General features: G+C 35.3%; 1 pseudogene; it reads left to right on the forward strand.

Moving 5' to 3' along the window:
* Positions 1-17,416, forward strand: part of LOC129518056 (actin-related protein 2/3 complex subunit 2-like) — a 32,229-nt pseudogene extending 14,813 nt beyond the window's left edge.
* The last annotated feature ends 338 nt before the right edge of the window (positions 17,417-17,754 follow it).

Genomic DNA, 17,754 nt, shown 5'->3' on the forward strand with positions numbered 1-17,754 from the left:
AACATTGTAACCATGTTTGTCCTTCCAATCCATGAGCATGGAATGTTTTTTATTTTTTTGTGTCATGTTCAATTTCTTTCATAAGTGTTCTGTAGTTTTCAGAGTACAGATCTTGTACCTCTTTGATTAGGTTTATTCCTAGGTATCTTATGGCTTTCGGTATAATTGTAAATGGGATCAATTCCTTGATTTTTTTTTTCCTGCTGCTTCATTATTGGTGTATATAAGTATAACAGATTTTTGTTTGTTGATTTTCTATCCTACAACATTGCTGAATTCATGTATTTGTACATGTATTTGATTTTGGTAGAGTCTTTTGGATTTTCTACACAGAGTATCATGTCATCTGCAAAAAGTGAAAGCTTGACCTCTTCCATGCTGATTTGGATGCCTTTTATTTCTTTTTGTTGTCTGATTGCCGAGGCTAAGATTTCCAGTACTATGTTCAATAACAGTGGTGGGAACGGACATCCCTATCGTGTTCCTACTACAGAGTAAGAACTCTCAGTTTTTCCCCATTGAGGATATTACTGTGGGTCTTGTGTATATGGCCTTTATGTTGTTGAGTTATATTCCATCTATCCCTACATTGTTGAGGGTCTTTATTAAGAAAGGATGCTATATTTTGTCAAGTGCTTTTTCTCCTTCTATTGAGAGGACCATATGGTTTTTACTCTTTCTTTTATTAATGTGGTGTATCACATTGATTGATTTGGAAATATTGTACCACCCCAGCAGCCCAGAAATAAATCCTAGTTGTTAAAAGAAACTAGATCCAACAAATTAAAAAAATATATGAAAATAAAAATAATAAATAATAAGACAAAACAAAAAATATATATAATAAAAAAGTAAAATAAAATTTAAAAAGCTAGCTAGATCCTGGGTGTATTTTGGTCTGCTTGTTAAAGGAAGCTAGATCCAATAAATAATTAAAATAAAATAAAATAAATAGAAATTAAAATAAAAAGCAAGATAGATTGAATTTCCCCTAGGACCGAGACTGCAGCACTCAAGGATCAGAAGGCTTCATGAGTGCAAGGGGTTTGTGTTGCTCTTCTGGGGACAGGGCCTGTTGTACTGATTTTCAGGACGACGTGCCTTAGTGGAGATGCACTTGCATGTCACAGTGGTTTGGGGCTTGGTATAAGTGGTTCCAGAATACACTTGGTAGCACTGTTTAGCTCACAGTGGTCGGTCAATGCTAATGGGCCGAGCAAATTGCTTTGCCCCTGCTCTCTCCCTGATGAGGTAAGAGTCCCCACCCACCACTCTTCAGGAAGTCCTCAAAGTAGAGCAAACAATCATCCCTCTTGTGTTCCCAGCTTCTGTCAGATCCCTGCCTTCACCCTGACTATGTCTGAACTGTCTGCCTGCCAACAGGCCCAGTGCTCCTGTGTTTTATCTCAGGCCTGTGGCTGAGTTTCAAAATTCCAAATGTTAGGGACTTGTGGTGTGGACCCATGTTGATCCTCTGGTGAGCATCTCACCACATTTTTCCCATTTGCTGGTTTGTGCCCCAAACAGCAGCTGCACAACCATGCAGTGGTTGGGAGTTTATGGTAAAGCAAAGGAGAAAGCTGGCACCCGGGCTTGCTGTCTTCAGCCAGCTTCCCTGTTCCTGTGCTGGGAACAGTGCAGCACATTGATACTGCTAGTTCTTCTGTTGTGTCCCCTCTCTCAACTGCACTCCAAACAGGGGAACTGTTTTTCACCATGTGACCCAAGGCTATCCTCAGACCAAGATGCCCACTCCTGGGACTCTGCCTTCCTCCCTCATGGGAGCAGTGCTAAGCCTGCCAGACATGGACTTCTAGGACTTCAGATTTTGCATTCCGATGCTTATAATAACTTACAGTAGTCTCCATAAGCAGAACTCCTTGCCCTCCATAGCACCTGCAGTTCTCATCTCCCCCAGTCCACTCTCCACAGTTCCTACCTTCCACGAGGTGGTCATGTTTGTACTAGTAGCCATGCAATTTTCTTCTACTAAGCCCTCAGTTCAATTTCTTGGGTGTTTAGAATGATTTGATATTTGTCTAGATGTGTTTGGCCCCCTAGATGTGTTTAGGGTCCCCCTGCTCTCTGCCATCTTAGCTCTCTGTACCATACTGTTTTGATTATTATAGCTTTGTAAAATAGTTTGACAGCAGGAAGTATGATAAGTCTAGCTCTGTTCTTCCTTTTCACCATTGCTTTGATTTGGCTTTTGGGGGTCTTTTGTGGTTCCATATGATTATATGATTATAAGATTTTTTTCTATTTCTGTAAAGAATGTTATTGGGATTTTGATAGGAATTGCATTGAATATGTTGATCACTTGGGTAATGTGGGCACTTTAACAATATTAACTCTTCCAATCCATGGATATAGTATATCTTTTCATTTGTGCCTTCTTTAATATTCTACATCAATTTTAAAAATAATTTTCAATAAACAATTCTTTCACCTATTGATTAAGTTTATCACTAAGTATTAGATTGCTGTTACTCTTAAATCTTTTTTTTTTTAATTTTTATTTTATTTATGATAGTCAGAGAGAGAGAGAGAGGCAGAGACAGAAGCAGGCTCCATGCATCGGGAGCCTGACGTGGGATTCGATCCCGGGTCTCCAGGATCGCGCCCTGGGCCAAAGGCAGGCGCTAAACCGCTGCGCCACCCAGGGATCCCAGATTGCTGTTACTCTTGTAAATGGAATTGTTTTTAATTTGCTTTTTGGATAGTTCATTGTGTATATAAACACCACTGACTGCTATGTTGATTATGTACCCTGAAAATTTACTGATTTCATCTATTAGTTATAACAGTTTTTGTTGTTGTTGAGTCTTTAGAGTTTTCTGCATATGTGATTATATTATCTGCAAACAGATAATCTTATCTCTTTTTTTTTCTGAATCAGATGCTTTTTATTTCATTTTCTTGTCTGATTGCTTAGCTAGAGCTTCTAGTACTATGTTGTATAAAAGTGGTTAGAGTAGGCATCTTTATATTGTTCCAAATCTTAAAGGAAAAGCTTTCAGGTTTTCCCCATTGAGATTGTGGCCTTCTGTTTGTTGAAAGAGTTTAATAATATTTAGAGGCATCTGGCTCACTCAGTCAGTAGAGTATGTGATTGGTGATCTTGGGTTGTAAGTTTGAGCCCCACATTGAGTGTAGAGATTACTTTAAAATAGTAATCTCTTTAAAAAGGATGTTTTTTTAAAAAAAGAATGTTTAGTCTTTAGTAGAATTCACCTGTGATGTCCTCTGGTGCTATGTTTTTCTTTGTGGTTAGTTTTTTTTTTTTTTAATGTATTCAGTCTCCTTATGTGTTATTGGTCTGTTCAGGCTTTCTATTTCTTCTTTATTCAGTTATGGTAAGTTGTATGTTTCTAAGATCTTATTCACCTATCTAGGTCATCAAATTTGTTGATATATAATTGTTTATAATAGTTCCTTATGATAAGTTTTGATTCTGAGGCAACCATTGGAATGTATCATTTTTCACTTCTGATATTTTATGAGTCTTCACTCTTCTTTTCTTCTATTTTTTTCCTCCTCAGGGGAAATCATGGCAGTGGTGACTTATTCTGGCACTGAGTTGTTACTGTCATGGGGCATAGAAGGATTCAGGTGAAATCTTCCTACCCTTTCTATGAATGTTTGGGTATGGGATTCTTGAATTATGTTCTATAGAAATTGTTCCATTATCACTTAGCTTTCTCTGTAGCCAATTAAAATTTGAGTTTACATTGATACCTGAAATTCCAATACTGCAGAATATATTCTAGTCTATTCCTAATCATATATTGAATTAATTTTCCTAACAATTGGAAAACTGGCTTTCATTATTTATTCATTTACTTAAGCAAGAATACAGATAATTTCAGATTTGTGAATTTGTAATACTGCATAGAATCCGTTTAGTTAGAATTCAGTATTTTATACACATTTAATAGATAAAAGTAACATTCAGTGAAATACACAAATCCTTAAAGTACATTTTGATGATATTGACATATGCTCCAGAAAGTTTCTTTATATCCTTTCCCAGTAAATATCCTCCAGAGGAAATCAGTGTTCTTATTTTTTAATTATGAATTAATTTTTGGCAATCTATAATTTTATATAAAAGAAATATCGAGTATGTACTCTTTGTGTATATTTTTCTCAGCATATTAACAGTAAGATTTATCCCCAATTATGCACCAACATTTTTTCCAGTGTATTACTCAGTACTATTCCATGGTATGAATATGTTACAATTTGTTTTTGCATTTTCCTCTTTGAAGACATTTGGGTTGTATGTCATTTTAAGCTATTTTGAATGAATCCTTTATGAATATTCTTGTATATTTCTTTTTAGAGAGATATTTTTACATGTCTCTTCAGTAAGTTTTTATCCTGTATAAAAAAAGTATAATCCTGATGGAATTATAAGAATTGTTTTGAAACAGTCTGCTCTATTCTGATTCACTGATCCATTTATCTATCTTTATGTTACTATCACATTGTCTTGATTAGTGTAGTTAGAGAGTAACCTTGAATTGAAATAGATCAAGGCCTCAAAGTGTGTACTTATTTTCAAGATTGTTTTGGTTCTTGTAAGACTTTTGTACTTCTACATATAAAGTCAGGTTTTAGTATACATGTTTTGGACATACCTTGATTTTTACTCTTAACTAATGAATAGTATTTAAAATAATATTTTCATTTAATTTGCTGATACTACGCAGGAATAGAATTTATGATGTTGCTTTGACCTTACATTTTGTAATCTTGCTACATTAACTTATAGCAGTGACTTTTAGTTGTTTTGGAAGTTGTTACATAGAAAGTCATGTCCTCTGCTGTTAAAGAACAGTTTTATTTTATAATTTCCAATATTTAGATGTTTTATTTCTATTTTCTTATTGCTCTAAGATATCCAGTACAGTGCTCATTAGACATGGTTAGTGTGGGTTTTTCATAGTCATTTTCTGTATCTTTGAGGTACTACATTCAATATTTCATTACCAATATGTTTGTTATAGGTTTTCCACTGATACTTCATTCAGATTAAATAATTTCTATTTTATTCCTAGTTTGCTAAGAGCTTCTATCATGGATACTACTGAATTTTGTTGAATAATTTTCCTACACATATTGAGATGATCATACATTTTTATCCTTAATTCCGTTAATGTAATAAATTGCATGGATTAGACTTTCAAATATGAAGCCAACCTTGAATTCCTGAAATAAACTTTACCTAGAAATGACGTGTATTCCTTTTGATATATTGCTATATTTATTTTATCAATGCTTTGTTAAGTATTTTTTGTCTTAGTTCCTAAGAGCATTTGTCTGTAGTTTTCTATTCTTGTAATGTGTTTTCCTGATTTTGTCATCAGGAATATGTCATCTGCAGAAAGTAATTCGAGAACTGTTCTCTCCCCTATTTTCCGAAATAATTTTGTAGTTTTGGAATTATTATGTGTTTAGTACAATTCACATGAAACCATTTGGGTCTGTTTCCTCTTTTGGAGGTTATTTATTTGATTTAATTATTTTAACATGTAAAGGGTTATTCAGTTTTTCTTTCCACTTTAGTAAGTTTGGTAATTGGTGTCTTTAGATTTTGTCAAATTTATCTAAATGTTTGGATTTATTAGCATAAAATTATTAATATTCATTCATAGTTTTTAAATCTACATGGCTTGCAGAAATAATCCCCCTTTTCCTTGATACTATACATTTGTGTCTTCATTATGCTAGTCTCTGCCTTTCTAAAAATGTGTCAGTTTTATTGATCTTTTAAAAGAACCAACTTTGCCTTAATTGATTGTCCCTTTGGTTTGCCCATTTTCTATGTTACTGACTTCTGCTCTTATTATTATTTATGTTCTTTTCTCTACTTTGAGTTCAATTTGTTCTTCTTATAGTTTTATAAGGTAGAAGCTTAAATCATTAATTTGTGGTAATTGTTCTTTTCATATATAAGCATTTAAAGCAAAGTTTTCCATCTAAACACTCTTACCTTTACTCATGGGTTATTTAGAAGTATGCTGTTTCATTTCCAAATAATTGTGAAAATTCTAGGTATCATTTTTGGTACTGGTTTCCAGTTTAATTTCCTTGTGTTAGAGAATATAGTTTGTAAGATTATAAAATTTGAAATTGACTGAGACATGTTTTAAGTCCCATTACATGGGATCCTGGGGTGGCTCAGCGGTTTAACGCCTGCCTTCGGCCCAGGGCGTGATCCTGGAGTCCTGGGATCAGGTCCTACATTAGGCTCCCTGCATGGAGCCTGCTTCTCCCTCTGCCTGTGTCTCTGCCTCTCTCTCTGTGTGTCTCTCATGAATAAATAAATGAAATCCTTACAAAGAAAAGGCCCATTACATGGTCTGTGATAGTGAACATGTTGTGTTCACTTGAAAAGAAATTTGTATCATTTGATTTTGGGGTTAGTATTGAAGTAATGTAAGCTAAGTGAATACGTAGTGTTACTGTCAATGACAGAGAGGAGTGCTATGATTTTAAGTTATGGTAATGGATTTTATCTATTGTTGGTTTACTTTTGTCAGTTTTTCTTTATGTGTTTTTAGCTACATTGAAAGTTATGATTAAATTTTTGCTTGGTCATGATGTGTCGCTTTTTATCAATGCAAATAACTCTGAGGTATTGCTCCTCTCTTTAAGTCTTCTTTATCTGATATTATTATAAATACTTAAACTTCTTTAGCTTTGATTTTCACATCAATGGAATGCTTTCAATTTTTCTCTTTTTTCCTCATTTTTTATATTTAAAGTAAATTTCTTATATGCAATATATATTAGTCCTTTGTTATCCAACCATGAAATACCTTTGAAGTGGGATGTTTAAACTTTGGACATTTGATTAATAATCTATATGGTTGCATTAAGGTTACTGTTTTGTTACTTTAAAAAAAAGGACTTTCCTATATGTAATTTGTTTTTCTTGTCTTTCTTTGCAATCTTTTTTTTTATTTTAAAATATTTTTCAGTATTTCATTTTAATTTCTCTAGTGGGCATTGAGACATACATCTTTGCCTTGATTTTTAAATTGCTGCTTAAAAAATTAAAATGTACATTCTTAACTTATTATAGTGTACTTAAAATTAATATTATTTCTGTTCATGGTAAAACATAGAAAACTTGTAATATTATAAGTACATTTCATTTGTTTTAAACTACAACATACAATGTTATAATTTTTACATTATATAATTGTGAACTGCTGTTTCTGTTTCTGCTTGGTATATAGATGGTTGGAAGAGAATTTTGACTATTTTCATAATGAAAATATGCCAAATAATCTGCAAAATCATAAGTCTTCTTGAAACCACCAGAGAGCTAAGCTCACAAGGCAAATGAGAAATGTTATTTTCAGAAAATGACAGGGCTCTCTGAGGAAAGACAAAAAAACATCAACTATTTCATGGGAAGAAGAGGAAGCAGCCATAGAAGTACTAAATTGTGAAACAACTAAAATTTTGACAAATTCCAAAATGTGGGCTAACATAGCAGTTTAGAAAAAATTAGAGTCCCCTACACAGGGTAATGTTAATTTTCTTAGTCTTTTCACAGGGTCTCCATTGGTTACATACAAGAAAGATTGGGAGCAAGGCAGAAGACAAGATTGAGAATGATTATTGTTGCAGGGGTACTGGCTCCACTGTCAGACCAGTATAAAATCCCATACTCTTACTTGAATCCTTCCCTTATATGAAGAAATTGCCTTTGGCCACTGGGGAAGGAAGAGTAAACTGTCTCACCCCTAATAATTAAAGAAAGATCCATTTCTTTCAGAATGAGGGCCTAAAGCACAACCATTCTGGCACAGTGTTCAGCAAAACTCCTCATTTTGGAGGAAGGGTACAGGAAACTCCCTTCTGCTTCTGGTGGAGGAGCAACAAGCAAAAGTCATTTGCCAATGGGGAAGGTGCCTAAAAACCTCTCTTACAAAAGAACATCCCAGATGCAAGACAGAATTTGCTGACATATGGTGAAAGGGATAGGAATGATAAGACATATCCACATGGGCAAAGTGTGCAGGTCCTGCCTAAAAATATAAGATTTGAGAAAACTGAATAATCTCTTTTGTCAACTCTGTAAGCCTACCACCAAGTAACAAGCAGAAGTAGACTGCCTCTGGGCATCAGCAAAGGAAGACCTCTCTGTGGTAAAAGTGTGAAGGAACTGCTGAAGCTGAGCAGGAATCCTAAATATTACTCTTTAGTATCCCAGACTTGTACTTAATATAGATTAACAGCTGATCGCTATGGGAAATAAAATGTAAGACTCTGTTACAAAGAGGGTAGTAATATAACAAACCCCACTCTGCTACTGGCTACACTTACTTAAATCACCCAAATTGTGGCTGGAGAAAAGTGTAACAATTTCTGGTAATAAAAGCTACTTAACTCAGTTTATGCTGTTCTAGATAGTAATTCTGGTATTCATTTAAAAGACACATAGAAAATTGAGGAAAAAACATTCCGTTGTTATGAAATATAGCAATAATTAGAAACAGACTCAGATGAACCAGAATTTGGAACTATCAGACAAGGAATTTAAAATAACTACTATGTGAGGTGATGGATATGTTAATTAGTTTGAATGTGGTCATCTTTTCACATTGTAAATATATACCAAACATCGTATTGTAAACTTTACTTTTATATAATTCCATATGTAAATTGTACCTCAAGAAAGCTTAAAAACAGTAAACAACTGCTATTATATGTAAAAAGATCTAGTAGTAAATATGGACAACATGCATGAAGAGATGTGGAATTTCAAAAGGAAGATTGAAACAATGCAGATGCTACAAATAAGAAAAACCATGATATCAGTGAGGGTTTTCTTTTTCAGCTTCACAGCATATTGGACAGAACTGAGATAAAAATAATAGACTTTGAGAATAGGTCATTTGAAAGTATCCAAAATTAAACCTAAAGAGAAAAGAGAATGAAAGAGGGAAAAAAAGAAATAAAATATCAAAGAACCGTAGAACAATATTGGACAATTTAAAATATAATTGGAAACCCAGAAATAGAATGAGAATAGGAGAGAATAAATATTTGAAATGATAATGGCTGACAGTGTTCCAAAAGCAATGAAAGACAACCAACCACAAATCCAAAAACCTCATAGAATAGCAGACGGGATAAATGCAAAAACACACAACCACCACCACCACCAACAAAAACAACAAACACATAAATTGTCAAACTGCTCCGTAACAAAGATAAAAATAAATTTTGGAGAAGGCAGATGTGGAGAAGGAACTAAATCAAGAATAACAAAATTAAAAATTCACTGGACTAATCATGAGACACTCTGGAAAGTATAAGACAATGCTTTGAAATCTTTAAAATATGGAAAGAAAAATGTTAGCCATGAACAGTAAACTTATTTATTAATTTTTATTTATTTTTTTAAAGATTTATTTATTTTAGAGAAATAGAACAAGTAGAGGGAGGGGCATAAAGAATCCTTCAACAGATTCCTCACTGATGCAGGGATCAATCCTAGGACATTGAGATCATGACCTGAGCCGAATCCAAAAATCAGATGCTTAACCAACTGAGCCACCCAGACACCCCAGTGTAGTTTGTAAAATGAAGGCAAAATTAAAGTTTTCTGTGAAACAACAGTTGGAAGAACCTGCAAAAAATTGAAATCAGACACTTAAGTTCCCTGATTTTAGCAGAATGAAGTGAAATCAATAAATCAGAAACAAACTTTGAAATTCCCCAAATATTTTTAAATTAAGCAATATATTATTTTTTAAAAAATATTTATTTATTTTGAGAGAGTGAGAGAGAGAGAGCACAAGTGGGAAGTGGCAGAGGGAGAAGGAGAGAGAATCTCAAGCAGATTCCATCATGGACACAGAGCCCAATGCAGGGCTCTAGTTCACAAACTCAAGATCATGACCTGAGCTGAAACCAAGAGTAGGACACTTAACTGACTGTACCACCTGGGCGCCCCTAAATTAATCAATATTCTTTTTTTTTTAAAGATTTCTTTTACTTATTTGAGAGAGACAGCAATGCACAAGAGAGGAAGTATGAGTGCTGGCAGGGAGGGCAGAGGGAGAAGGAAAAGAGGGAGCCTGACGCAGGGTTTTATCCCAGAACCCCGAGATCAGGACCTGAAACAAAGGTAGATACTTAACCAACTAGCCACTCGGGTGGCCCAAAGCATTATACTGTTTTTTTGTTTTGTTTTTTTTTTTAGGATTTTATTTATTTATTCATGAGAGACACAGAGAGAGAGGCAGAGACACAGGCAGAGGGAGAAGCAGGCTCCATGCAGGGAGCTCGATGTGGGACTTGATCCCGGGACTCCAGGATTGGGCCCCAGGCCAAAGGCAGGCGCCAAACCGCTGAGCCACCCAGGGATCCCCAAAGCAATATACTCTTTTTTTTTTTTTAATTTTTATTTATTTATGATAGTCACAGAGAGAGAGAGAGGCGCAGAGACATAGGCAGAGGGAGAAGCAGGCTCCATGCACCGGGAGCCTGATGTGGGATTCGATCCCGGGTCTCCAGGATCGCGCCCCGGGCCAAAGGCAGGCGCCAAACCGCTGCGCCACCCAGGGATCCCAAAGCAATATACTCTTAAAACAGATTGGATTATATAATAAATTCTATACACATACAATGAATTATATATGCATATAATAGATATATATACAATATTTTAAAATATTAAATGTTGAAATGTTTTCATAAATATCCAAATGTATATGTGTGTGTGTATATATATATATATATATATATCATATATCTATGTATCTTTATATAAATTCAACCAGGTTTCTGGAAGACCCATTTATTTCTTTGTGAAATATGTCTGGTCATTCTTGATAATAAATTGTTCCTTTCTTATCCTTGTGACCCTAATCTTTATTAAAAAAACATTTCTAACATATTCTGCATTTAAGTATGTTGTTTGCAGTTGCTCCTGATTGTCTATTATAGTTGTTGACTTCCTTATGATCTTGTGGATCTTTGATTTTGAAGTTTATTTACTTGGTCTAGATGTGTTGGGAATTTTTCTGTTGCTAAATTTTATACGTTTTTCTCTGAATAGGATTTGTGTCTACTTCACATTTTGGGTAGAGAGAATTGTTTTATTCTTTCTTGAGATTCCTGAATTAATCTATGTATGTTAATTTCAGCTTCTCTGCCTTTTAATACATCAAGGCTTAGTGTCATAATAACAGTGCTTCCATTGCCTTTTTCCATCATAATAGGGTTCTCCCTTCTTGCTATCTGATCACTTCTACTTCAAATTTATTTTGTGATTTTTACCTTTTTCAAAGTGTGGGTAATTATTGGCTTTGAGAGATCAACCTACATTTTATGTTTTCTATGATATTTCACTGAGTATCTTCTTTCTAAAGTAGAATTATTTTATAGTAGGATGGTCTTTCATGTTATCTAATCTGCCATACTCCTGGTAGCAGAAGTCTTATTCTCATCCCCTCCCCTTTTTTTTTTTTAACTTTTGTTGTGTTTTTGCCTGATCTTTGACATTTCTGTGATCCTTGGAACTGGTGTGCCCTCTGTTTTTAGACCTAAGGCTTAGTAATCTAAGTAATATCTATAATCTAAGTAATAAAGCTATATCCATAAGAGCTAAAAGATAGAGACTAGAAATATCTGCCCAGGTATGGCAAGCTAAGAAGTAGCCTGTCTGAAATACCAAGAAAGAATTATGTTGATCTGCATATGCATATGATAATGCATTTTCACAAGTGTGAAAATTTGGAGAATAATTTTCACAGCCAAAGTGACAGATAATATAATGTTCTCAATCATGTTTCTTAAATTCCACATATGAGTGAAATCATACAGTATTTGTCTTTCTCTGAGTGATTTATTTTGCTTAGCAGAATACACTCTAGCTCCGTCCACATCACTGCAAATGGTTAAGATTTCATTCTTTTGATGGCTGAGTAATATTCCACTGTAAGAGAGGAAAGGAGAGAGAGAGAGAGAGAGAGAGAGGGAAGCAACCATAAGAGACTCTTAACAATAGAGTTGTTAACTCTTAATAACTGAGGGTTGATGGAGATAGGTGGGTGGGGGATGGGCTAAATGGGTGATGGATATTAAGGAGGTCACATGATGAACACTGGGTGTTACATGTAAGTGATAAATCAATAAATTCTACATCTGAAACTGTTTTTACCATATATGTTAACTAACTAGAATTTAAGTGAAAACTTGAAATAAGATTTTCAAAAGAAAGAAAAAAGAATTAGCCCACTCAGGTTAATGAGAAAGAAATTCAAATTCTACTTGAAGTTATAATGGGCAAAGATATTAGCAATCTATTTTCATAAATGGACTATGGAAGCATTTGTACTCCTGGGTAAAGAACACTCCAGTCTCTAGAAGGACACATAAAATTAATCCTTTTGAAGCTGGGTGCTGTTTTGACATGCTGTGCAGAATACCAAGATGGGGTCTTGATACAGGAGGATATGATTATGCTGATTATTTGATATAGGTTACAAGGCAAGAGCATCATAACAAGCAAAAACCAAACCAAAAAAACAAGGCAAAAGCCCAATTTGTAGGATGTAAACAATGGCATATAGGAAGATATCTCCCCATGCTTTATTCTCCATGTGCTCTTGTATTCCATCTCTTGGCTCCTTATCGAAACTGAAAAATAGGGTAGCCCTGGTGGTTTAGCAGTTTAGCGCCATCTTCTGCCCGGGGTGTGATCCTGGAGACCTGTGATTGAGTCCCAAGTTGGGCTCCCTGCATGGAGCCTGCTTCTTCCTCTCTCTCTCTCTCTCTCTCTCTCTCTCTCTCTTTCTCTCTCTCTGTGTCTCTGATAAATAAATAAAATATTTAAAAAATAAGAGTGTGAACAGATAATTTGCATTTTATTTAACTTCCCCTGTGTAATGTCCTATTGTCTCAATTCAAATACCTGTGATACCAATCAGTAATTCTCATTTCTTTTGGTGTTGGCAACTCATGACAAATGTTTACTTTAATGCTTATTAGCATTTGGTGTGCACTCATGTAACTACAGTTTTTGCTTTTTCCCTAAAAGACTTCAAGCTTTATGAAGGCCAGGACCAAACTTGTCTGTTCATTACTGTTTTTACATATATTTTTCCAAATTTTTGAATTAGTGAATGAATAGGTATCAGGGAATGTACTATGTAGAATGTGTGGCCAGGAACACTTTTGATAATATAGCCAAAGTGACAGATAATATAATGTTCAAATTTAGTTGTTATAGCAATATCTTTCTAGAAAATTCCTTTTTAAAGAATATTCTTTACTTTTTAGAAAAGATATCTTATTGGAGAATGAGAATAGGCCTCACAGTTGGATTTTGAATATTCTTTTTAATGGCTCTTTAATTTAGAGTAATAAACTCTTTGAGCTTAATTTCCTCATCCATGGAATGGGGATAATAATACCTGCCCTTTATTGCTACAATATCTGTAGTCCTACTGCAGTTAGGAAAGATGAGGAAGAAATTGAACCACCTATATATAGGAAAGATAATTCATAGGGAAGCATGGGATGAAGGGGAAATCAATAGAAGAAAGATCTTTCTCAGAGAGTAGTCAGTACTTCTAATCCCAGAAGGAAAGGTCTAAGTTGGATAGAACACAAGTGTGAAAATTTGGAGACTAGGTTGTGTTTGTATGCAGTTTAAAAGGGTAAAGTCAGTCATTGTTAATTTTTTCTTGAATTACCTAATCTCATCTATTTTATGCCTCACTTTATAATCTATGTATTGTCTTTATCTTCCCCCTAACCACACAGGAAAAAATTTTCCTAAATCTAGGAATATATTATTTTCAGGCAGACCTTACTACTTATTGTCACGAGGAAGTGGACTCATATTAATTCTTAGACTTGTTGAAGGGATTGAAAAATTAGATTTATGACCCAGTGTTATATTAAATGCACATTTGGGCAGAATTTGAAAGAGCACAAAATATGTGTTGAGCTTTATATAAATTAGTTTAACTTTATATGAAGTACAATATAATTTTTTATCTGGGGCATAGTATTCCAGTAATGAACAATATTTAAGAACATTAAAAATATATATGATTTTAATATCTGCTAACAGGTGAGCAAGCCTTTTAATCCCAATTACTCCTAGTACAAAAAGCAAAGCGTAGTTATTTTTTATGATATTTATTTACAAAACAAAACCACATCTTAATTTGCTCTGACCTTTTGAATCTCCAGTTGCTGTACGTTGAATTTTAGATCCAAAATTTTAATAGCAAACCTGGCTTATCTGCATAGACATGTAAAGAGACTAGAGGAGAAAATAAGACAAGTTGAAGTAATAACATAATTATATACTTGACGTATAAAGTAACCCACAACTTCATCTCCTTAAAGGATAAAATGACAAGAATAGCTCTCTAAGAGCGTTGTTTTCCAATTATCTTATTTATTTAAAATAAAACACAGTCAGAGAAAATCAGATATTTCCAAAACATAGACGACAAAGGCAGAGAAACTTGTAGAAATACAGAATAAATAAGTGACATTTAGGTCTGCCTTCCAAAGTACACTTTCAGTGAAAGCCAAACAAATATATAGATCATCCAAGATTTCCTTGCTTCAAATAAAACTGCAGAAAGGCTATTCAATTGTAAATAATGGATTAGAGACAAGGCTCTTGACTTTGAGGTTCAAAAGATCCTTAAATGAGAATAGATACCTAGTAAGAGATAAACGATTAAAATCATCCCAAGACCAGTCTCTATCAGCCAAGGTAGAGCATTAGAGCTTTCAAGAGACAGGAGAATAATTATGTTTACTTACTGAAAGTTTTGATGGTAGAGTAAAGGAGCCAAGGTGTCTGGAAAACACAATCAGGAATCAGGCTCTGCGTATATATTCTTGGGATGGCTTTCAAAAAGTATAACTGGTTATGTGCACAGATTTAGATGTGATTACATGTACAGGGTTTTTGTGTATGTGTGTGTAAAGGAGATGAGGTGGAGGAGAGAATTGGGGTGGAATGTGGGTGGCAACAGTCAGAGCATATTGAGGTTACAACTAAGCAGAAATTAGGTTAGAATAATTCGTGATTGCTATCAGGATCCATAGCTGGTACCTAGGCAGAAGGTATAGAGTTATGTTAGAACTATGGTTGAAACTGGGCATAAGGAAGCAGTTGGCGCGGTTTTTCACTTCACTCAGGGATCAGGCAAGAATGCCTATGAACATGTTTGCCAATCCTTAGATACACGCAAAGTTAAGGTCAAACTGGAACAGAGACTAGGCAATAGTAGGGTGACTGTGGCAGGGGATTAAGGCTATATGTAGACATTTGAGTCATGGTTATTGCTCCTATCTTCATATTAGAAGGCAATTAATATGCAAAATCATGAATTTTACTAACATTCTATATGATGGTGGTTATTATCATACAGAGGATTTTGTTTTCTCTTTTCTTTACGAAATTTACCACAGGATTCATTTGATTTGTATATAGATTTGCAAAATTTCGTTAAAGAATTTTTCAGCAATAATCCTCTTTTGAACCTTGATAGATCTTTGTAATTTTCTTGTATACTTGCATTATGACATGTAAAAAAGTTGGCTATCAATTTGGTCTACAAAAACATTGTTATATTAGCTCCACAAGAAGAAGAATTTGTTTAGTTACTGTAAAGGAAAATACATTTATAAACACACAAATATATATGTAGATAAATTTTCATGAAATTTTAGATAATACTATAAAGTTGTAACCACAAACAGTTTTACCACCAAGAAAAAACAACTATTAAAATGGTAGTGGAACTTATTGTAGTCTACTTCAAAATATAACTATGCTATTTTGTAGCCTGCTTCTTTCATTTGATAATATATGTATGATAAGAAATGTAATGTGTGTGTGTTCATGAGAGATTGAGGCAGAAATGACGCCATGGGGCCGCGCAACTGAGCAGCTAGCAAAAGTGGGTGTAAGAGCAGAAGTAGCCAGCTAGAGTGGGGAGCTTGGCAGGGACCGAGCTTATTGGTGAGGCAGTGGTAGCGGTTTGGCAGGTGGCTTCAGGCTTCCGGGGGTCTGGGTAGCTGAGGTGCTGATCCTGTTGGAGGTGAAGAACTGCATCCTCAAGGAGCCACTGGCACTCAAGTTCATGGTCACAGAGGCCAGTAACAAACCAGAAGCAGTAGAAGTAACATTTGCAGATGTCGATGGAGTCCTCTATCATATTTCAAATCCTAATCCTGTTGGTCTGTACTTCTTTGAAATTCTACAAGAAACTTCAGGCACATGGTGCTGATGAGTTATTAAAGAGAGTGTATGGGAGTTTCTTGGTAAATCCTGAATGAGGATATCATGTCTCTTTGCTATATGACCTTGAAAATCTACCAGCACCCAAGGATTCCATTGTGTATCAGGCTGGCATGTTGAAATAAAATTGTTTTTAGGCAGCCCAGGTGGCTCAGTGGTTTAGCGCCACCTTCAGCCCAGGGCCTGATCCTGGAGACCCAGGATCGAGTCCCACGTCAGACTCCCTGCATGGAGCCTGCTTCTCCCTCTGCCTGTGTCTCCCTCTGTCTCTAATAAATAAATAAATAAATAAATAAATAAATAAATAAATAAATAAACAAACAAATAAATAAACAAACAAATAAATAAACAAATAAAATCTTTGAAAAATTGTTCTTGCCTCTGTCTTGGAGAAATTCTTCAAATTTCAAGAAGAGGGCAAGGAAGGAGAGAACAGGGCAACTATCCATTAGAGGGATGATGAGACCATATATGGTGAGTGTAAACAGGATGGAGTCACAGTAGTCTTCACAATCTTTTTTAAATTTTTATTTATTTATGATAGTCACAGAGAGAGAGAGAGAGAGACAGACAGACAGACAGAGACACAGGCAGAGGGAGAAGCAGGCTCCATGCACCGGGAGCCCGACGTGGGATTCGATCCCGGGTCTCCAGGATCGCGCCCTGGGCCAAAGGCAGGCGCCAAACCGCTGCGCCACCCAGGGATCCTGAGTCTTCACAATTTTTAAGGATGATGCTGGTGTGGTCATTGGAAAAGTGTTCATGCTGCAGTTCAAAGGACACAGAGCCAGCCCCACAGCCCCACAGGTCCTCTAGCCACAAGGAATCTCCTCTGGAGCTGAAAGACATCAGTGCTGCCGAGGGCAACATTTTCTACATGACCTTCATGCTGTTCCCTTGCCACACCAGTGCTGGGGATAACACCACCAACTTGCTCCACATGTTTCAGGATTATCTTCTTTACCGCATCGAATACTCTAAGGCCTATATTCACACACATATGAGGCAAAAACATCCGACCCCCTCAAGGTACTGAACCATGCATGCTCAGATGCTGAGAGAAAAGAAATGAAAACAATCACAGGGAAGACATTTTCATCCCACTAACTCCTGGGAGCAGTAAGAGGAGGCAGCTGGCAACTGAAGGCTGCAATACTTGCTACTGGATAATCTTAGCTTTTCATGTTGCACCTCTTTAGGTTCTTAAGGGATTCTCTGTTTTGGTTCCATTTTTTACCCATTTGGAAAATAATTTGCAGAAACAAACTGTGCTTGCAAGAACTTCATTGTTCTCAAGAATTAAAAAAAGAATTCCACTTGATCAATTTTATTCCTTTTCTTTACCTTCTTTCCCTCACTCCCCTTCCCTTCTACCCTCCTTTCCAAGCTGTTTCCCTTGGCAATATGTTACTGCTAATGAGTTGCAGGATAATGCAATCTTAACT

This window comes from Nyctereutes procyonoides, unplaced genomic scaffold, assembly GCF_905146905.1.
Source record: "Nyctereutes procyonoides isolate TBG_1078 unplaced genomic scaffold, NYPRO_anot_genome, whole genome shotgun sequence".
Taxonomy (NCBI): Eukaryota; Metazoa; Chordata; class Mammalia; order Carnivora; family Canidae; genus Nyctereutes; species Nyctereutes procyonoides.